Source organism: Lemur catta, chromosome 1, assembly GCF_020740605.2.
Source record: "Lemur catta isolate mLemCat1 chromosome 1, mLemCat1.pri, whole genome shotgun sequence".
Classification (NCBI taxonomy): Eukaryota; Metazoa; Chordata; class Mammalia; order Primates; family Lemuridae; genus Lemur; species Lemur catta.
Window position 1 is genome coordinate 35,665,349 of NC_059128.1, and position 23,260 is coordinate 35,688,608.

Sequence of the window (23,260 nt, forward strand, 5' to 3'; positions counted from 1 at the left end):
GCTCAGAGATCAGCTTCTGATGCTCAAGGGAGGATCCATGCAATTCTACTAAGATCAGCACCTGTGACGAGGTCCGGCCCTGTCCACTAGCACCAAGTTACCACTGTACGGGGGTCTAATTTGAAACCTCCTTCATCTCAAGGTCCTCATGGACTCTTTAAACAGTAAAAAAGGAAAGACAAGCTCAGTGTCAAACATTTCATCAAATGTAGACTCAACTGCCTCAGTCAAGGGACAGTTTACTACCTTCAAATCCTTTCCCTTGCTCCTGCCGGGCTAGGGTACCTTCTGCAGGGGAGGTAGGGAGACTGGAAAATCCACAGACAGCAACCAGAAAATTACCATGGATTCATGAGAGAAAATAAAAACCTAATTGGATATTAACTTGAGAACACACACAAAAAAAATGTATTCAAAGAAGTTTAAAAAATCCTAACGAAAGAAATTAAAACAGACATAAATGTATACATATATATATATATGTTACCTATGACTGAGTTCAGGCTAACAAACTTGTTTCCCTGGCCTTCTCATCATTCTGTAAGTTGCCTTAACTCTATGGTTAAGTCTCTTTTTTCATAAAGTGGTTGCGTGCGTTCTAGTGTCAGCAGTAAAACCTCTGGTTATTATAAGAGAAGACAAGGAAACAAATAGAATTGCTAAATCACTCTAGGAAAAAAAATCAACAGGAGATGTAGTAGAGAGGAAAGTGAGGAGGGGGTGGGGAAGGAACGTAGGGGAATGGCTAAAGGATTTGAGAATGGACATATCTAATGTTGAATTTTAAGCTGTTTATGTTACTAAGACATGAATGTCTTCCATTCCTCTGAACCATCAACTGGTTTTCTACATATTAAAATGCCTTTCAAGAGAATGGGTTGTGTTTATGCTAATTGAGAAAAACGGATTCCTTTCCTCATCCGGGCCATTGCATGCAGACACAAGAGGAGCATCAGCACTAAAGTGGAAAAATCAAGAGACGCTTAGATGCAGGAACAAACAAGTGAAAGAAACTATGAGAAATCAGCCCCCAGGAATTCAATTTCTATGATTTGTAGGAAGGATGTGGGAGTAAAGGACTTGAGCGGATTTCTGCTTTACATAAGGATAAGCTGCCTCTAGCCCAGTGGTTCTCAAACCTGGAGGGCTCCACCCACAGTTTCTCAGTCGGTGGGTCTGATACAAGCCGGATCATTTACATTGTTAGCAAATTCCGGGTGATGCTAATGCTAATGCACTTTGTAAACCACTGTTCTAGACCAACAAAAGTAGGTCTTACTCACCTGGGACATACGGTAAGTTGAGAAAGACAGGACAAATGTCTCTGAGCCAGGTAGAGGAATGTTTTGTTAGATTATCAGTGGTTTGAAATTTATTTTTATAGAAAAGTTTTAGGTTAGATTTTGTTATCAATGCACCAAAATACAAATTGGTGTAATCCTTCTGAAGGGAAATTTGACTACGTCAAAATAACAAATGAGTATATCCTTGACTCAGCAGTCCCACAGCTAGAAGTAAGCAATAAGACAGTATAAAAAGATAAATTCAAGAATATTCATGGCAGTATTTTTTGATCGTTTAAACCTAAATGATCATCAAAGGTGACTGATGAAATGAGTCAAAAATTAATCACCTTTCATGAGACAACAGTCACAATGTACTATTTAGTGAAAAGGCAGGTAGGTCATTATAGTACATATTACTCTACTAGTTAGTACTACTCAGAGTGCCAGGCTATTAACTGTTTCTTTGCCATCCATGAAGATGCAAATCAGCACCCATGCCTCCTCCTTCCTTGGAAATGTCTTGCCATGGTAAATAATGTAAGAATCTCTCTTAATTTCAATATCTTCATATGCAAAATGTGGATAAAATCAGGATTGGCCAGGCATGGTGGCATACACCATTTTTAATAGCAGCACTTTGGGAGGCTGAGGCAGGGGATCGCTTGAGGCCAGGAGTTCAAGACCAGCCTGGGAAACATAGCAAGACTCCATTTCCACAAAAAAAAATTTAAAAATTAGCCTGGCATGGTGGCTCATGCCTGCAGTTCCAGCTACTCAGGAGGCTAAGACAGGAGGATTGTTTGAGCCCAGGAGTTTGAGGCTGCAGTGAACTATGATCTGGCCACTGCATTCTAGCCTGGATGACAGAGCAAGAGCCTGTCTCTTAAAAAAGAAAAAAAAAAAAAAAAAAGAATGGGATCAGGATTTATAAAAGATAAATTTCTTTAAGGCCTTAATGAAACTAAAGCAAATGCTTCGAAAATAGAAAGATATTTCCAAAAACATTCCCAGTTTTATAGGGATGCTAGGCTATCTGTCATCATATATTAATACTGCAAACACCATACAGTTTTTTCAAACAATAGGCAATTGGAATACAAATAATTTGAAGAGACAAAAAGAGCAAAGCACCGAGTAATATTTACATGCCAATACAAGTGGATAGATGGGTGGGTGATCTACATGGAGTATGAATTCAGGACTTAGGATCATGTGATACACAGAACAGATACGGATACACCCTTCCCACTAAAAATACATGGAAATTCTGGATAAAATATAACCAATAAACCAAATTTAATTCCAAAGGACAAATATCTCCCAGATTACAAAATTTAAAAAAAAAAATCAAAACCAGAGCAATCTAGACTTAGGGGCTATGGGCCTATAAAAGGAAGAACAGGATCTGAAGCTCCATCTCCAACTCCCTGCAAAAATAAAGCCCAGAACTTTAAAGAACAGTCTTATAAGTAAAAATGATATATACAAAGTCAACTCACTAGCCCCAAGAAAGAGCAAGAAAGTCTCTGAGTACCCTGGACCTTGAGTTAAAAAAAAAAAAAAATCACCCATGAGAAGCAGAAATCTTGAGCTTGCACAGGGTGAAGGGTCTAAATTTTTTTCTCCATGCAGTTTTTAAGACCCCCAAGATGAATAGTTAATATAAAAAGTGATCCAGGATCACTAAAATTCCTAGGTATCAGTAAATACAATATGAAAATCTCTGTCCTTAGAGACTCTTTCACAGCTGAGGGCTTATGAGAAACTCTCGCTGAAAATGAACTAGCAAAATTAAATACCACAGAACATATGAGTAAACAAATCACCATGAGGTGAGTCAACAGACCCCAAAACTGACCCCTCAAGAAGTGGAAACAACATAGTTGTGCTTTCAAATATTTAGAAACCATAATGAAGGAACATGACACTATGGAAAAGGGACAGACTTCTTTTGGGGTTTTTTTGTTTGTTTTGTTTGTTTGTTTGTTTGTTTGTTTATTTCAGCTTCTTATGGGGGTACAAAAGCTCAGGTTATATATATTGCCCATGTCCCGCCCATCCCTTTTTTTTTTCTTTTGAATAACCAAATAAAAATTTTATAAATGAAAACTATCAACAGAATGAAAAAGTATTGCTAGATTAAATAGCAGAATAGATCTAACTTAAAAGAAACTACTGAAGTAAAAGACAAATCCAAAAAAAGTTTATCATAGAAAAGGTGGGAAGAAGGGAGGGAGGAGAGAGAGAGAAAATATGAATATGAGTCACTGAGCATTTAACAGACATGAAACAGAGAGAAGCTTCAACATATGTCAGTCTAAAGAGGTCTAAGATGGAAAAAAGAAAGGGAACTGAGGAGAGCTAAATTGAAGATAAAAGAAAAAGAGAAATTCTTTTTAATTTCAAAATATTAAGGAGATACAAATGTTTTTGTTACATGGATACCCTGTATAATGCTTAAGTCAAGGCTTTTAGTGTGTCCATCACCAGAATAGTGTTCATTGTACTCAACAGATAAGATTTGCTCCCACACCTCACTTTCCCACCCTCCCTACTTCTTGATGTCCTTTGTCCTTTATATTTCTTTGTGCCTATGTGTGCCCATTGTGTAGCTCCCACTTATTAGCGAGAATATATGCTGTTTGGTTTTCCATCTCAGAGATACTTCACTTAATTGTCTCCAGTTCCAACCAGTTTGCTGCAAATGACATTATTTCTTTCCTTTTTATGGCTGAGTATACTCCATAGCGTATATATACACCATTTTCTTTATCAACCCATGAATTGATGGGCACTTAGATTGGTTCCACATCTTTGCAATTGTGAATTGTGCTGCAATAAACATTCAGGTCTTTCGGATAAAATGATTTATTTTCCTTTGGGTAGATACCCAGTAGTGGGATTGCTGGATCAAATGGCATGTCTGCATTTATTTCTTTGAGGAATCTCCATACTGCTTTCCATAGAGGTTGTACTAATTTGCAGTCTCACCAACAGTGTATAAGAATCTCTATCTCTCTGCATCCATGCCAGCATCTATTGTTTTTTGACTTTATAATAATGGCCATTCTATGGGGTAAGGTGGCATCTCATTGTGGTTTTAATTCGCATTTCCCTGATGATTAGTGATGTTGAGTCTTTTCTTGTGTCTTTGTAGGCAATTTCTCTATCTCCTTTTGAAAAGCTTCTGATCATGTCTTTTACCCACTTTTTGATAGGATTTTTTTTTCTTACTGATTTGTTTGACTTCTTTGTAGACTCTGGATAACAAAGATATTTTACGAAGAATATTATGAATATTTTCTCCCATTCCACAGGTTGTCTATTCACTTTGTTGATTATTTACTTTGCTGTGCAGAAGACTTTTTTTTCAATTTTTTTTTATATTTCAGCATATTATGGGGGTACAAAAGTTTAAGTTACATTTATTTATTTTTGTTGTTGCTGTTTTTGCCTTTGGGGTCTTAGTCATAAATTTTTTTCCCAGGCCAACATCTAGAAGAGTTTTTCTGACATTTTCTTCTAAAAATTTTCATGGTTTCATGCCTTACATTTAAGTATGTTATCCACCTTGAATTAGTTTTTGTATATGGTGAGAGATAACAGTCCTGTTTCATTCTTCTGCATGTGGCTCTCCAATTTTCGCAGCATCATTTATTTAATAGGTCTTCCTTTCCCCAGTGTATATTGTTGGCTGCTTTGTTGAAGATCAGATGATGTAGGTAGATGGTTTTACATCTGGGCTCTCTAATCTGTTCCCTTGGTCTATGTCTGTACTTTTACACCAGTGCCATGCTGCTCTGGTTACTATAACCTTTTAGTATAATTTGAAATCAGGTAATGTGATGCCTCTAGATTTGTTCTTTTTGCTTAGGATTGCTTTGGCTATTTGGGGTCTGTTTTGGTTCCAAATGAATCTTAGGATTATTTTTTCTAGGTCTGCGAAATGAGACATTGGTATTTTGATGGAGATTGTGTTGAATCTATAAATCACTTTGTGCAGTATGGACATTTTAATGATGTTAATTCTGTCATTCCATGAGCAAGGGATGTTTTTCCATTTGTTTGTGTCATTTGCCATTTCTTTCATCAGTGATTTATAGTTCTCCTCATATAAGTCTTTCATTTCCTCCGTTAAGTATATTCCTAGGTATTTTATTTTCTTTGTAGCTATTGTGAATGGTGTTGAGTCCTGGATTTGACTCTCAGCTTGACTGTTATTAGTATACAGAAATGATATTGATTTGTGTACAATGATTTTGTAGCCTGAGACTTTGCTGAATTTATTTATCAATTCCAGGAGTCTTTCAGTGCAGTCTTTAGGGTTTTCTAGATATAAGATTAAATCATCAGCAAACAGGGATAATTTTATCTCCTGCTTCCAGATTTGGATACCTTTTATTTCTTTCTCTTGTTTGATTGCTCTGTCTAGGACTTCCAATGCTATGTTGAATAGAACTGGTGACAGTGGGCACCCTTGTCTTGTTCCAGTTCTTAGGGAGAATGCTTTCAATTTTTCCCTATTCAGTATGATGTTGACTGTCAGTTTGTCATATATGGCTTTTACAATTTTAAGGTATATTCCTTCTATGCCTAGTTTGTTGAGGGTTTTTACCATAAAAGGGGGCTGGATTTTATTGAATGCTTTTTCTGCATCTATTGAGATGATCATGTGGTGGGTTTTTTTGTTTCTGTTTATGTGGTGAACCACATTTATTGATTTCCATATGTTGAACCATCTTCATATCCCTGAGATGGAACCCATTTGATCATGATGAATTATCCTTTTGATATGCTGTTGAATTCTATTCGCTAGTATTTTGTTGAAGATACTGGTCTGTAGGTTTCTTTCTTTTTTTTTTTTTTTTTTTTTGTTGTTGTTGTTGCTGTCGTCGTTGTGTCCTTTCCGGTTTTGATATCAAGGTGATACTGGCTTCATAAAATGAGTTGAGGAGGATTCCCTCCTTCTCGATGTTATGGAATAGTTTCTGTAGGATAGGTACCAGCTCTTCTGGTGTTCAGCTGTGAATCCAACTGGTGCAGTGATTTTTTCCTATTCCTTCAATCTCACTGCTCATTATTGGTCTTTTCAGGATTTCTATTCCTGATGGAGTCTTGGGAGGTTGTGTGTTTCCAGGAGTTTATCCATTTCCCCTAGGTTTTCCAGTTTGTTTGCATAGAGGTTTTTGTAGTATTCACAGATGATATTTTGTATTGTCATGGTGTCAGTTGCAATGTCTCCTTTTTCACTTCTGACTGAGCTTATTTGAATCCTTTCTCTTCTATTTCTGGTTTATCTGGCTAGTAGTCTGTTGATTTTGTTTATCTTTTCAAAGAACCAAGTTTTTGTTTCATTGACCCTTTGTATTGGTTTTTTGGTTTCCATTTCATTTATTTGTGCTCTGAGCTTTGTTATTTCTTTACTTCTGCTGGCTTTGGGTTTGTTTTGTTTTCTTTTTCTAGTTCTTTGAGATGTGACATTAGATAGTTTATTTGTGATCTTTCTTTTTGATGAAGGCATTTAAGGCTATGAATTTTCCTCTCAGTATTACTTTTACTGTATCCCATGGATTCTGAAAGCTTGTGTCCTCTTTGCCCTTCAATTCAAGGAATCTTTTGATTTCCATCTTAATTTCATCACTGACCCAAGGTTCATTCAGTAGCAGGTTTTTAATTTCCATGACTGTGTAGAATTAAGTGTTTTTCTTGGAACTGATTTCTAGTTTTATTCCACTGTAGTCTGAGAAGATACATGGCATGATTTCTACTTTTTTGAATTTGCTGAGACTTGTTTTGTGGCCTAAGATATGATCAATCTTGGAAAATGTCCCATGTGCTGATGAGAAGAATGTATATTCAGTAGTTTTTTGATAGGATGTTTGTAAATGTCTGTTAGGTCCATTGGTTCTAGAGTCTTGTTTAAGTCCATCATTCCATTATTCATTTTCTATTTTAATGATCTGTCCAATTCTATCAGTGGGGTGTTGAACTCCCCAGCTATTAAGATGCTAGTTTTTATTTCTTTGCTTAGATCTTCCAGAATTTGCTTTATTAATCTGGGAGCTCCTGTGTTAGATGCATATATATTTAGGACTATTATGCCTTCTTGTTGAATTGTTCCCTTTACTACTATATAATGAGCATATTTGTCTTTTTTTTTTTTTTACCATTGTTGACTTAAAGTCTGTTTTATCTGATATGAAAATGGCTACAACCTGCTTCCTTTTGGTTTCCATTTGCATGGAATATTTTTTCCATTCCTTTAACTTGAGTCTCTGTGTGTCCTTTTGGGTTAGATGTGTTTCCTGGAAACAGTGGTTATGTTAGGTTATGTTTTTTCATCCATTCAGCCAGTCTATGTCTTTTAAGCGGGGCATTCAGACTGTTCATGTTGAGTGTTACTATTGATATGTGGAATGCTGTTGTGTTCATCATGTTGGGTGATACCTTTTTATTTTGTTTTCCCTCTGTGCTATTGTTTTATAAGAGCTATGAGCTTTAATTTTTGGGTGTTTTTACACTGGTTAGTATCTGTTGTGCTATTCCATGTATAATGCACTGAAAAAGAGAAATTCTTAAAATCAACCGGAGAGGAAAACAATTTACCTAAAAATAAATTATAAGTTATATTTCCAATCAGTGATAGATGACAAAGGACTAAAAAGAATAATACATTAACATGTCAACAGGACTTCCATGTCTGGACAAGATGGAATAGGTGCAGAAAAAAAAAAAAAGCTTCGAGAAAAGTCCACTCTCTGTAGCTCAGGGTGTCTCAACCTTGGCACTATTGGCATTTGGGGCTGGATAATTCTTTGTTGTAGGGGCCTGTTCTCTGTATTATAGGATATTTAGCAGCATCCCTGGCCTCTAGCCTCTACTAAATGCTAGTAACAACCCTCCAGTTGTGACAACCAAAAATGTCTTAGACATTGCCAAATGTCATCTGGGGAAGCAAAATTATCTCCAGTTGAAAACCATTCTCTTCAGCCAAAGGACTTGGAAGAGGATAGCCCTGAAAGATGGAACCCTTTTGAATATACCCACCCTACTCTAAGCAAACACCATGAAAGAGCCACATCCCTTTGGATCCCTTCCACACACTGTGGAGACCAAGGTAAAGAGCCCTGATGACCATCCTTGCCCTGCACTACCAGAGCAGAGGGATCATGGCTTCCCCTCCTCAGTGGTGCTGCAGAGACAGTGGGCTGCAGGCCTGTTAGCAATCCTCGCCCTGAACTAAGTATCAGGACAGAGGCAGTGCCCCTCCCCCTCTTCAATGACACAGTGACCACAAAGGCCACATGGACTGTAGAGAGAAGCACTATACTACACTAAGTGAAGACCAGCAGAGCAACACTACCCTACCTCCTCTCAACTAGAGAGAGGGGACAGATCATGGAGAAGCGGGAACTGGATAAAGGAATCTTACAAACCTGTGTATAAAGTCCTATGCACAGCCCTAAATGGTCCATGCATGAAATCAACTTGAATCAATACAGGAAAGTTTTCAGAATGGAACTATGGCAAGAAATACTACACGGGTTTCAAATTAACCCATGGGTAACACACAATCAGGGAAGATCAAAATAGCACAGCAAAGGCTATGAAAACTAAACTGACATTCAAGCCACAGCCCATAAAAGAAACTGAGGACATGAGTTTTGAATAAGCAGATTGACTGCAAATGAGAAGCAGAGTTTCATTATGTAATACTCAAAATTTCTAGAATACAATCCAAAATTATCCATCATACCAAGAACATGGAAAATTTTAAAGACAAGACAGTCTACAGACACCAACACCAAGTGACACAAATGCTGCAATTATATGACAAAGATTTTAAAGCAGTTATATAAAAATTCACCAGCAAGAAATTATAAACACTCTTGAGGCAAATGGAAAAACCAGAGGTCTCAGAAAAATATTGAAGATATAAAGAACAAAATGGAAATCTTAGAACTGAAAAATACAGTAACTCAGACTTCTTTAAAACTCACTGGCTGGTCTAAATGGCAATATGGAAATTACAGAGGAAAGACTAGTGATCTTGAAAATATTATCAATAAAATTGTCTAATCTGAACAGGAGAGAGAAAAGATTAGGGGGAAGGTATGAACAAACTCAGGGAGCTGTGGGAAAATAACAAAAAAATCCAACATTAGTGTCATCAGAATCCCAGAAGGAGAGGAGAAAGAATTCAGGACTGAAAGATAATTTGAAGAAATAATGGATGAAAATATACCAAATTTGGAGAAAGACATAAATCTAGAGATTAGAGAAGCTGAATAAACTTCAAATAAGAGGAACCCAAAGAAATCCTCACCCAGACATACCATAATTAAATTCCTGAAAACTAAAGACAATAAAAAATCTTGAAAGCAGCCAGACAGAAATGATACATTATCTATAGTAGGATAACAATTCAAATGACAGTGGCTTTCTCATCTAAAATCATGGCAGCCGAGGAAGTGGCACATTTTTCAAGTGCTAAAATAAAGGAACTGTCAAGTCAGAATTCTACATCAGTGAAAGTGTCCTTCAGAAACAAAAGAGGAATCAAGACATTTTTAGATGAAGGAACACTAAGAAACTTGTTGCCAGCATTCCTACTCTAAAAGAATTGCTAGAGGAAGTTCTTCAGACAGAATGGAAATGATATGGGGAGAAATTTGTATCATCAGGAATGAAAGAAGAGCAATAAAGATGATAAATATTTGGGCAAACATAATAGAGTATTCTTCTTTTGAGTTCTTTAAAATATGTTTGACTTTTGAAAGCAAAAAAGTATTAGGCTAGGCACGGTGGCTCATGCATGTAATCCTAACACTCTGGGAGGCTGAGGCAGGAGAACCACCTGAGCTCAGGAGTTTGAGACCAGCCTGATCAAGACCAAGACCCCATCTCTACATAAAAATTAGAAAAATTAGCCAGGTGTGGTGACACATGCCTGTAGTCCCAGCTACTCCAGAGGCTGAGGCAAGAGGATCACTTGAGCCCAGGAGTTTGAGGTTGCTGTGAGCTATCATGACACCACTGCACTCTAGCCAGAGCAACAGAGCAAGACTCTGTCTCAAAAAAAAAAAAAAAAAAAATTCTGTGTATTACCTTGCGAGGGCTACCATGACTAAGTACCATGAACTGGGTGGTTTAAACAACAGAAATTTATTTTCTCACAATTCTGGAGGCCATAAGTCCAAGCACGAAGGTGCCAGCAGGGTTGGTTTCTTCTGAAGCCTCCCTACTTGGCCTGCAGATGGCCAGCTTCTCCCTGTGTCTTCACATGGTCGTCTCTGTGTCTCTCCATGTCCAAATTTCCTCTTCTTATAACGACACTAGTCCATAACTACTGGATTAGGGCCCATCTCAATGACCTCATTTTAGCTGAACTGTAATTGAATTGCCTCTTGAAAAATTGTATCTCTGAATTCAGTCACATTCTGAGGTACTAGGGATTAGTACTTCAACATATGAATTTTGGGGTATACAATTCAGCCCATAACAGAATGTGAATATAATATATAACTTAAAAATACAGGGTACACCAGGCACAGTAGCTAACATCTGTAATCCTAACACTTTGGGAGGCCAGGGCAGGAGGATTGCTTGAGGCCAGGAGTTCGAGACCAGCCTGAGCAAGACCAAGACCCTTTCTCTACAAAAAATAGAAAGATTAGCCAGGCACAGCAGCATGTACCTGTAGTTCCAGCTACTCAGGAGGCTGAGGCAGGAGGATCACTTGAGTCCAGGAGTTTGGGGTTCCAGTGAGCTATGACGACACCACTGTACTCTAGCCTGGGTAACAGAGTGAGGCCGTGTCTCCAAAAAAAAAATACAGGGTGGAGGATAAAGAGACTCATATGGTGGTAAGAATATTTAGTATAAAATAGCCTTCGGGTGGTAAGTACCAACCAAAAATCAAGGTGTTCAGAGTTTCAAGAAAGGGACATGCACTCAAAATCAGTATTTTTCATTAAGCAAACTCTTGAGAATCGTTTAATATTCTAAACTCTAAGTCAATCATTTTAAAGCAAGAATTCAACCAGCAGTTTGTCATTCCACAGAACAATATCATGAGCAGTCAGGCACCATCCTGTTTCCAGATACTATGTCACCTTTTTTGTTCGTTTTTGAGACAGGGTCTTGCTTTGTTGCCTGAGCTACAGTGCAGTGCTATCATCATAGCTCACTGCAACCTCAATCCCCTGGGCTCAAGTGATCCTCCTGCCTCAGCCTCCCGAGTAGCTGGGACTACAGGCACATACCACCATGCCAGGCTTTTTTTTTAGAGATGGGGTCTTGCTATGTTGCCCAGGCTGGTCTCAAACTCCTGGCCTCAAGCAATCCTCCCACCTCTGCCTCTCAAAGTGCTGGGGTTACAGGTGTGAGCCACTGCACCTAGGCTTTCACCTTTTTAATAAGTCAAGAACCATAGTTTGAAATGAATAAAATCATTCAGAGTATACAACATAAGCATATAGAGCCTTAAAACTTTAACTAATATCCCATCCCCATATAATTCCTCACATGCTGGCAAGGTGCCCTAATAAAATCCATTTGCCACCGTGAGAAAACTATTTTGATATTGTTCTTACCCCCCACCACCATTTTTCTCACTCTCAGTCCTAATTTCAGAGCTCCATCCTGACTTCCTATGGTTTTTTAACTTTTCCAAAAATGAGACTTTTTGAGTATTTTAGTTTTTATAAATGTACAAAAAGTTTTCGTAAATTTAATTGAAAAAGTATGCTCTCTTCTTCATAAAAGCTCCCCACAGCAGCATCTAATTCCGACAGCCTTGCCCAGTAGCAGCTCAAACACCAGAAATTACCCCTGCACCACCATCATTCCTACAGTGCAGTAGCTCTCGGGAGGAAGGAGAACAATTTCTTTTCTGACCAAGGCAATTATTTCAGGCTTTACCATCTGTGATGGTTAATATTAGGTGTCAGCTCGACTGGACTGAGGGATGCCTGGATGGCTGCTGAAGCGCTGTTTCTGGGTGTTTCCAGAGGAGACTGACCTGACCTGTGAGTCACTGAACTGGCAGAGGAAGCCCTGCCCTCCATGTGTGTGGGAACCATCCAACTGGCTGGGGGCCCTGCTAGGACGAACTGGGCCGAGGAAGGGGGATATTTATCTCACTTTTGCTTCCTTTCTCTCTCCCCCTATGGGAGCAGATGCCTTTTTCTCCTTTGGCCATTGGACATCAGACTCCAGGGTCTTTGGCTTTTGGACCCTGGGACTTCTACCAGAGGACTCCCAGGGTCCCTCAGGCCTTTGGCCTCAGACTGGAGGTTGCACTGGCAGCTTCCCCTGTCCTGAGGCTTTCAGAATTGGACGGAGCCACGCCACTGGCTTCTCTTGTTCTCCAGCTTGCAGACAGCGTATCCTGGGACTTCAACTTTGTGACCGTGTGAGCAAATTCCCCCTTTCATATACATATATATATACAATCTTCTATTGGTTCCCTCTGGAGAACCCTGATTAATACACCATCTGAATGTTATCTAAAGTCTTACAGAGGAATGTGATACTGTGATACTCCAAATAAAAAATCTAATTGAAGAAGTAGATACTAAATGATTTGTGGGGAGTATGGCAGACAGACTTTCAGATGGTCTACGGTTATCCCCATTTCCTAGCACTCACACCCTTGTTTTATCTCTTCCTTTTGAGGTTAGGCAGAACCTATGACTTGCTTCTAACCAGTAGAATATAGCAAAGGTAATCGGATACGACTTCCATGATTCTATTATGTAATATTTCAACATCCATCTTAGCAGGAGGTTCTCTCCCCTTCTGGCTTTCATGAAGCAAGTGCCCATATTAGGAAGGTTCACACAGAAAGGAAATGAGGGAGGCTTCCAGCCAATAGCCAGCAAGAAGTTGAGGCCCCCAGTCCATCAGTACAAGAGGGTCTGAATCCTGCCAACAGCCTATGAGGTTGGAGGTGGATCCTTCCGCAGTCAAGCCTTCAGATGAGAGCCCAGCCCTAGCTGACACCTGGATTGCAGTCTTGCAGATTCCTGACCCCTAAAAGCCCTGGCCAGACCCCTGGCCTACAGAGCTGTGAGATGACAAATGTGTGTTGTTTTAAGCCGCTAGGTTTGTGGTAATTTGTTATGCAGCAATAGATAACAAATACTGGGGAAGCACAAAGAAAAATAACACCATAGAAAAATATGACCACAATTATGACTGTAATTATCACCACTAAAATCTAACAATTGATTTTTTGTTAATGGACCAGTTAGGAAAGATAATGCAACACGATTCTTAAAAGTCTGAGGAAAAAGATGGTAGGGACAAATGAGTTGCCCTCTACCTCCTCCCTGGGCCAAAGCAGGGGAGGGCTGGTGGACGGCAGCCTTGCTGCTGGCACTCTGCAAACAGAGGTTGACAGAGCCAGTGTCTCAGCCAAAACTCCAAGGAATAGTGAATCCAAAGGAAAAAGCAGATTGGCACATACAGGGAGTCACAGCACGGGCTGAGAAGCAAGAGAGACAGGGAATGTCACGATGGGAGGTGGGCGGCCTCCCCAGGGCAGAAGTCTGAGGCAGAGAAGGCTACTCTCAGGAGCACAGCCCACAGGGCCACGGTCAGGACCAGTGGAGACACCAGACAGACAAGGGCACCTACGTATGGGCATCACTAGAAGATTAAGTCTCTTTAAAGCTCAATAATGGACAACCAGCAATTCCTCAGGCTTATCAGTATCTTTGGAGGCGCTTTTATAAGACTTCAAAACCAGGAGGGTATCAAACTCTGAGGAGGTGCCCTGAAGCGACGTCCATCCAGTGCTACAGCCACCCATCAGTCACACCCAAGAGAGGGGAAGGCCACAAAGCCCAAAGAACTCCCCAAATGCACATCAGCAGCGAAGTCCCCAAATCCTCCTGGGGCTTCAGTAAAAGCAGCAGCTATTGTGGGCACTTTCAGAGTCCATCACTGAACCTTTCCAAGGTTACTAAAGTTGTGTGTGTGCGCATGCACCACAAACCCACATGCTCACCGTACATGCTATAAGCACATTTGCACAAAACAATAAGCGCTGGGGAAGAAAGCATCATGATTAATACTTCTATTTAAAATCTGAGTTCTGCACCTTTATCCTAGATTCTCTTGCCTAGAGTCTTACATTTCTAAACAGATTGTTTGGTCTTAATTTTACAATCCTCACAAAGAAAATATGGAATCAATGACTAGGTACCCCATTTCTGAATGTCACATTGTTCTTATAAAATGAGGTACATGCTATGAGAAGGATCTGTATGGGGTAAAATGACAGATTTATTCAATGCCAGGAACTTTGTACCAACTCATTTACTTCTTGCAACTCCTCAGAGTGGTATAAGCCAAAGCCTTTGGGAAGTTCAACAATTGCTCATCACCCAGCCACGGACAGGCAGCACCAGAGTTCACAGCTCAGGCACCTCTGACACCACGTCTGTGCTTTCTTCCACCAAACCACGCTACGCTAATCAATCTTCGAATTTCTATCGAGCTAAGCCAATTGAAAACCTACTTGTGACTAGTAGTAGATTATGTTTATGTTACTGTCTTGAAATAAGTAGCTATGCCAGCGGACTTTTCATGCAGGGTGGGTAAGATCATTTTATGTCTCTTAACCTTTGCTCCAGTGTGACTCAAACTATAAAATGTGACTTACTGCTTTCCTAAAATTAGAAGCCAGAAGAATGTTACACTCTGGCAATAAGAAAATCTTATTCTAAAGGGATGGTACCCATCCATAAATTTAAACTGACTAAAATCAGATATATATACTCCTTAATGGAAGGATGATAGCTATGCATAAGAATTTTATTTGTAATATGTGCTTCAGATACCTCTCTAATCTACTACAAAAAGCTGTCAATGAGTTTTATCATCATTTTAATGTACGGATAAGCATTGTTAAATGACATAATGGGCATCCTTTTATCAATCTATAATGATAAATAATAGTAGTTGATGACTCAGTGATATCCCAGTGACCTAAAAGAACAAATGCCATCCAAATCTACCATTCTCAGGGGGAGGTTTATTCCTCCCAAGAGATCTGATCCATTTCTATTATAAAACATATAGACCAAGTTTTACGTACATTTAGAAAGTCAGACCAGTCAAGAAAAATTTCACTGGGCTTACCAATTCAAAGATGCCATGCTGAAATTAAAACATATGGAACTCTACTCAAATAGTATGAAACTATTTATTCTGACTTACTTCCAGAACATTTCATTAGGATAAGAAGGACTGGATAAATCAGCCCAGAACATTGTCTCCATACCCATCTTTATGTTTTCTTCTAGAATTTAATTCTTGGTTTAAAAACAGGAGGAGGAGTTTGGAAAACAAAACAAGAACAAGCAGTTTCTCAGACCTTTTCTTCTACATCGTTTATAATTACCCAGGCTTAGTCAGCTTTTCAAACGTAAAGCAAGTGCACAACCCATATATGTCAAATCAACGCATTTCTCAGAACTCTTGTTGCTATTCTATAACACTAATAATATCTAAATGCTATCATCTCTTATTGTAGAATTGCTACTTAACATGTGATGATAGCATGGGGCTTATGGGTGGGGGAAGTGTGTACAAAGGCACACTGAAGTGTCAATTGTTAATATAACACAATGTCTTGGATTTGCATTCAAAATATCCCCACCAACACACAATTAAGGGAGGGATGGAGATGGATGCAATAAGACTAGTAAAATGCTAATACGTATTAAAGCTGAGTGACCCGAGTACACGGGGGTTCATAATCCTATTCTCTCTCTTTTTGTGTGTGTATGAAATTGTCCCTAATAAAAAGTTTTGTTAACATTATCATTTCAAATCAGAATTAGAAGTCCACAATTGGGAGTCTTTAAACATTATTTCTTTCAAAAAGGAAACCTGACAGTATCAGACCATAATGCCTAGAATATGGATTGACATCTCCGTGCTGTCATTTATAAGCTTTTTTATCCCCTCCAAATTTACAGAAGAGCTGCAAGAACAGTACAAGGAACCCCTAGATTCACCAAATGTCAACATTTGGCCACATTTGCTCTTTCTCATATTACATATACATATAAATGTACATATATATACATTTTTCCTAAAGCATTTCAGATTTAGTTGTAAACAGCATGTCCCCTTACCCCTAACTACTTCAGTTTTCCCTAAGAAGCTATTCCCTTTCAAACAACAATAAAAATAATCAAATTTAAGAAATTTAACATTGATACAATGCTATTACCCAATATATAATCCATACACAAATCTCACCAATTACCACAATGCCATCCTTTATAGTATTTTCCCCTTGATCTAAGATTTGATCTAGAACCAACCATTGCATTTACTTGTCTATTTAATCTCCTTCAATCTGAACAGTGCATCAGCCATCTTTCATGACATTGACTTCGTAGAATGTCTCTCATTTTGGGTTTGTCTGATATTTCCTCATGATTAGAACCAGGTTAAACATTTTTGGCCCAGTAAGTGGCATTGTGTCCTTCTTGGTACTTCCTATCAGGAAGCACAGAATATCAGCTTGTCCCATTACTGGTGATATTAACTGTAATTACTTGGTTATGGTGGTATTCCCTAGGTTTTTCCACTGTAATATTACCATTTTCCGTTTTAATAAATAACCTGGGCTGGGCATGGTGCTCACACCTATAATACTAGCACTTTGGGAGGCCAAGGCGGGAAGACCACTTGAGGCCAGGTGTTCAAGACAAGGCCAGGCAACATAGTGAGACCTCATCTCCACAAAAGTTTAAAAAATAGCCAGACATGGTGGTGCACTCTTGTAGTCCCAGCTACTGAGGAGACTGAGTCAGGAGGATCACCTGAGCCCAGGAGTTTGAGTTTACAGTGGGCTATCATCACACCACTATACTCTAGTCCTGACAACAGAGCAAGACTCTGTCTCAAAAATAAATAAATAACCTATAGGGAAATTTTTTAACAATGTAAATACTCTGTTCCTCTTCACATTTTGACATAATAGTTCAGTATCCGTGGATGATTCTTGCTTGAATCAATTGTTACTATGCTGGTTGCAAAGTAATAATTTTCTTATTCTCTTCTTCTGTCAATATTTTTCATTTGGCATCATTTGCAAGCTTTTTGATAATTACTAGGATTAGAAATAATTATACTCAAGAATTTCAGTGTATTTTCGCTCAAAGTCAAGCAATTTTCTTTTAAATTCTAAACATCCTACATCCTGAACATCTCAAATCATTGGCAGTGGTTCCTAACCTCTACCTGCTAAAGGCCTACATTTGATTTTTCCCTGCAGAGGTGCGGAAAATGATGGCGAGCACAGTCACTTCTGTATCACTAGAACTTGTCAGAAATGTAAATTCTCAGGCTGTACCCCAGACTTACTGAATCAGAAACTCTGGGGGTAGAGTCTAGAAATCTGTTTTAACAAGCCCTCCAGGTAATTCTGAGGCACATTAAAGTCTAAGACTAAATTTTTAAAAATACTGATGCTAGAGTATTTTTTAAAGCTCCTGGGGGTAATATTAATATGCAGCCAGGGCTGGGAATGAGAGCTAACGGAGGAACCCTTTGTCTCAGAGGAGCCCTGAGCTCTGCAGTTGTAGAATCACTTCTCTGCTAACTGTAAGAGAGCTGTGGGACTTTAAGCTGTAGACATGGCCAGGATTTGCAGAGAATCTTTTAAGACACTGGCTAAGAATATTTACCTTCTCTTCATTTCCATAGTAGGGACACATAGTAAGTCTCTCACATTACATCTAAATAAGAACAAAGATGGGGACTGGGCACGGTGGCTCACGCCTGTAATCCTAGCACTCTGGGCGGCCAAGGTGGGTGGATCATTTGAGCTCAGGAGTTTGAGACCAGCCTGAGCAAGAGCGAGACCCCATCTCTACTAAAAATAGAAAGAAATTATCTGGACAGCTAAAAATCTATATAGAAAAAATTAGCCGGGCATGGTGGCGCATGCCTGTAGTCCGAGCTACTCAGGAGGTTGAGGCAGGAGGATCGCTTGAGCCCAGGAGTCTGAGGTTGCTGTGAGCTAGGCTGACGCCACGGCACTCTAGCCTGGGCAACAGAGTGAGAATCTGTCTCAAAAAGAAAAAAATGAAAAAAAAAAAAAAAGAACAAAGATGAACTAATGATCCTCCACACTTTAGAAACCTTTCATATTTATAACTCCATCCCAGCTGAGAAACAACATAAGATTGCACCTAAAAATCAGCTCAAAACTAAGAAGTAAAGTACTACTCAGCCATAAAAAGGAATGAATTAATGTCTTTTGCAGCAACTGGGATGAAACTGGAGACAATTATACTACGTGAAGTATCTCAGGAATGGAAAAACAAATACCACATGTTCTCACTTATGAGTGGGAGCTAAAAGGAGGATATACATGATCATAAAATGGCATGATGGACATTGAAAACTAAGAAGGGGGACGGAGGAAGAGGGGTGAGAGATAAAAAATTACCCGTCATGTACAATGTACACTATTCTGGTGATTGGACACAAGCCCTGACTTCAGCATTATACAATTCATCCATGTAATGAGAAACACTTATACCCCTAAATCTATTAAAACAAAACTAAATAATTAATTAATTTAAAAAGGATTATGGAAATGGAAACAAAGGTAGAATGGTCAAATATCACCATCATTTTTTCCATAAACGAAATCAATGAGATAAAGTTTGATTCTTCAGTACGGTTGAATATACCATATAAGCAAGTAGAAGGGACATTAATCTAAATAAATTGGGACGGAAGCATGGCCAATGTTTTTCTAGAATATCAAATGTATCATCTTTACCCAAAACGTAAGAAAATAAATAATAGAACTGCAACTGTGCAATGTACTAATTACCTATAGACACTTTGAGACCCTTTGCCTTTGCTTTTCTTGAAAATACAAGAATAAGGCCAAATCTTATTATTTCCCTCTTTATTGAGTCTTACTTTGTTAATAAAAACCTAAATCCATAATTTTTCCTCTAGACGCACACACAGAACCAGATTACACTTTGTATAAATGAGCAGAGCTGAGAAAATGAGAGGCCCGGCCCAATGTAACTTATTTTATTGTAAACACCTCATCTACATTTTGTAGTTTAAACAGTGGGCGAGCATGTTGGTATCTCCACACATATAAAATAACGGCAAACCAGGAGAGGGAGGGTAACCACCATTTACTGAGCGCCAACTGTGTGTCCATCACTTTGCAAGAGATATGACAGCCGTGTCTTAAGTTAAATATAGAGAAACTGAGGACAGTGCCATGGTCCCACTGCTAGTGAAATGCAGACATAAAATACAGGTCTGTTTGACTACAGAAACACATGTTCTCTGTACTATACCAAAGCTGTGTTTTGGGCTGGGATAATAGTTTGTTTAAAAGAAAAAAACCAATAAATTATTGCAGAAATGTTGATATCTCATCTTCCCATCTTTGTCACTCATCACCTCTCAAAAATGTGTTCCAAGGGGCCCCTGTAACCTGCACATCATTCATGCATTTAATGAAGTCCTTAACATGCGCCAGGCCTGTGCTAGGGACTTTGGATGCTAGTTATGGAGCAGGTGTGACTTGCTGGGTTTACTCTGAACTCCCTTTGAGTCTCCACTAATACGCATCTCGCTCCTGATACATCTAACTTAACCAGTTTTCACAGACGTGATTCCGACTTCCAAAAGCACCGAGCCAAAAGAGCAGCGGTCCAAGATGCCAAAAGCAGGCCAATCCAGCGCCTTCCAACATTTCTATTCAGGAGTTTCAGCCTGACATCTCCACGCGCCAGTCTCATTCCCTGTCCATGGTGACCAGGTGCGGTCTCTGGCCGGGCCTCTGCCGCCCACTGGGAACGCAGCCCCGGTGGGCCCCCGGGCAGCGGAGCAGGGCGAGCCGCCCCGACCCAGAACTCGAGGCGAACCTTGAACTCACAGCGCCCGAAACTCGCGGCGCCTCCGTGGCCGGGCTCCGTACAGGCTGGCTCTGGGCCTGGGGACGGTGCCCCCGGAGGGCTGCGATGGCAGGCCCCGCTGCCCCACAGCATCGAGGGTCCCCTCCGCCTCGGCGCCCGGCGCGCGCCCTCCTGCCACATCCCTCCCGGAGCGGGCGGCCAGGGCCACCTGCCCTCCCAAGTCCCGCCTGGCAGCGAAGGGTGATGAGCAGCAGGGGGACGCGGCCGCCGCTCCCGCGAGCCTGGCACAAAGACAGGCGCCCGAAAGAGCAGAACTTCCCGCCCCGGGCGCCGCGGCCTCCCACCCCGGCCTCGGCGGCCAGCGCGCACTTACTGTCTGTCGCCATGGTCGGACGAGGGGCTGCCGGGCGGCCGCCCGCGGCTGGGGTACCCGGCGCCGAGCCCGGCCGGGCGCGCGCTCCTCGCCAGGCCCGGCGCGCTCGGGGGCCGCGCCGCGCACAGCCCCTCCCGCCGCGCGCCCCCGCCGCGCCGCCCCGCGCCCCGCAGCCGCCGCCCGCCCCGCCGCCCCCGCCGGCGCCCCCCGAGCCCAGCCCCGCGGGCAGAGCCGGCCGGGCCGCGGCGCCCGCAGGCTGGACCTACCCTCCCCGCCTCGCAGCGCCTGTCCTCCTCCTCTCGCCTCCCCTCCCCCAAAACAATGGATGCAGCAACTGCAAACACGCTGGGCCGCGCCAGGGTCGCTTGGCCAGGGTCACCCCTCCAGGCTACCTTTCCTACTGTATTCCCGCTGCATTCTTGCTTTCTTGTCACGTCTCCCATTCTCCGCCTCATCCCAACCTGGAGCTTCTTAATGGCGAGGTTGGGACCCAAGTGTCAATGCTCAGCCCCAGCTGGAAGGAGCACGCAGGAAGAGCGGTGGGTGGGAGGCAGCCATCAACCAGGTGTGGAGCATCAATCCTCCGAGGCGAGCACTCCCAGGAATCCTCGCCAGGTGGGCTGCCCGGCGGCTGTGCCCATCCTTTGTCTCCGATGTGAACATAGTGCCCGCACATAGTAGGCTGTCAGAAGATTTCTGTTGAGTGGGTGAATGGATGACTTTATAGCTGCATGCCTGCATGAATAAGTAAATGAATGGCCAACTAACTGATTGGAAGTCCACCGGATGGGCAACTGATCTATAGATGACCATGGGCCAACCCACAGCCCTGCCGGGTGACTAGGGTGGGCTCCTGAGTAAGTGAACCAGGCTGAACCAGTGAGCTAGGCCACGTTGTGCCTCGAAGGCCATCATGGGTCAGGAGGGCTTTGAACCCAAGCTGTCTGTGGAAGTTGTCTAGATCTTCCTGAGCTCCAGAAACCAATTTCTGATGGATTCTCGGTATATTAGGAGAGGGTGGTACATGAGAAACTCACATCACCATGGCCAGTTTTCTTATGTAAAGTGTCAAATGGCTTAAACACATGTCCTAAATTACATGGCAGGCTATATACTTCTAAAGCTACAACCTATTGAATGCATTTGGGGATGCACATTCACCATTCCAGCCCTGGGCTAGACACTGAGAAGACCTGGGAGTAAGGGAAAGTCAGAAACAGCCCCCGGGTAGCTAGGCAGACAGGACAGTACCAGAGAACAACATGGGGTCCTCCCTGATCAGTCCACAGAGCACAGATGAGGAAAACAATATTCTGATTGGGCTCCACATCCAGATTCAGTTCACCTGAATCTCTTTCTTGAGGTTTTTCTTCAGGTTGCATCCTAGTTTGGAGGAAAAAGTTGGGCAGCATCAGGGATGTTGAGGGTGTCAGGCACTGTCTGTCTTCATGGGATGTCCCTCTTCTGTCTGGACCTTGGAGCTCATCAGACCTGCTTAGCCCTGATGGTTTCCCATTCTCAGTCTGTGAGTGTGGCTGCCACTGCTCTGTCCTCCCATCCACACTCAAAGCCTCTCCAGGTCTGACTTTTTCTTCTTGACTTTCCCGTTGTTCTTGAGAGGAAAATTTTGGCTATTCGCCCATGCCATTCTGAAGAACCAGGGAAATCTGTGGAGGAGTCTCGGCCTTTTCTGTTCAAGAGGACACACAACCATCTTTCTTACCATTCCCTTACCATGTAGTCAGCAGGAACGCTGCACAATGGGCCAACAAGTACGTTTACTGTGATAAGAGACAAAGGTCCCCTTAAGTCTCAATCTCCCCAACCTATGTGGAAGTTCTATCATCTTACCTAGTTCCAGGCAAAGGGTCTTTTTCTAAGAAGGGGTAGAGGATGTTTTCAGCTACATGTTACTGCATAAGGATGGCTTAAACAATAACATGACCTTATTATCTCATGTAACAAGAGTCTCAAAGGTGAGTAGCCCCATGGTTGGTTTGGCATTTCAACAGTGTCATCTTCTGATTCTACTGTCCTCAGTTTGCCAATAAGGCTGCCACGGCACAAAACCTCATATCTTTGCATGACCATTCCAAAAGCAAGTGGGGGAGGATATTCTTCCTCATCTCTCTCTTTTTATCAGAAAAGAAAATCTTCATAAAATCTCTCAAAGGCCTTCTCCACCACTCTGGCTGCAGTGGAGGCTGGAAAAGCAAGCATCTGTTATTTTCAGCTTCGGTGGCACGAGGTAGGTTCTGCCAGGAAGGAAGAGGAGGGTAGGGAATGGCTGTTGGGCGCCCCCATCGATGTCTGCATTGTCTTATCACACCCCACAGAGTCTCACCTCACTGCTCTCCTTCATGACCCTTCTTCTCCCCACGGCTAAGGAAATCTAGCTCCTAACAAGAAAGAAAACTGACTCTTAAAGCATCCTACCTTCTTGCAAATCTGTGTGTCTTGCACCTGGACCTTAGCTTTTGAAATTCCAAATCCAAGATTTTGGCTCCCTTGGTTCTCTGCACACCTAAGGCCGTGGATGGCAAAGTCTAGTCAGAGGCAGGGAGGCCCACATGATGAATGAAATTATATATCAGGAATGAAAACGGCCTAAGTCAGTATCAAGCTAGGATTCCAGCATACTGACCAAGGGAGAAGAAAGAGCCATTGGAGAG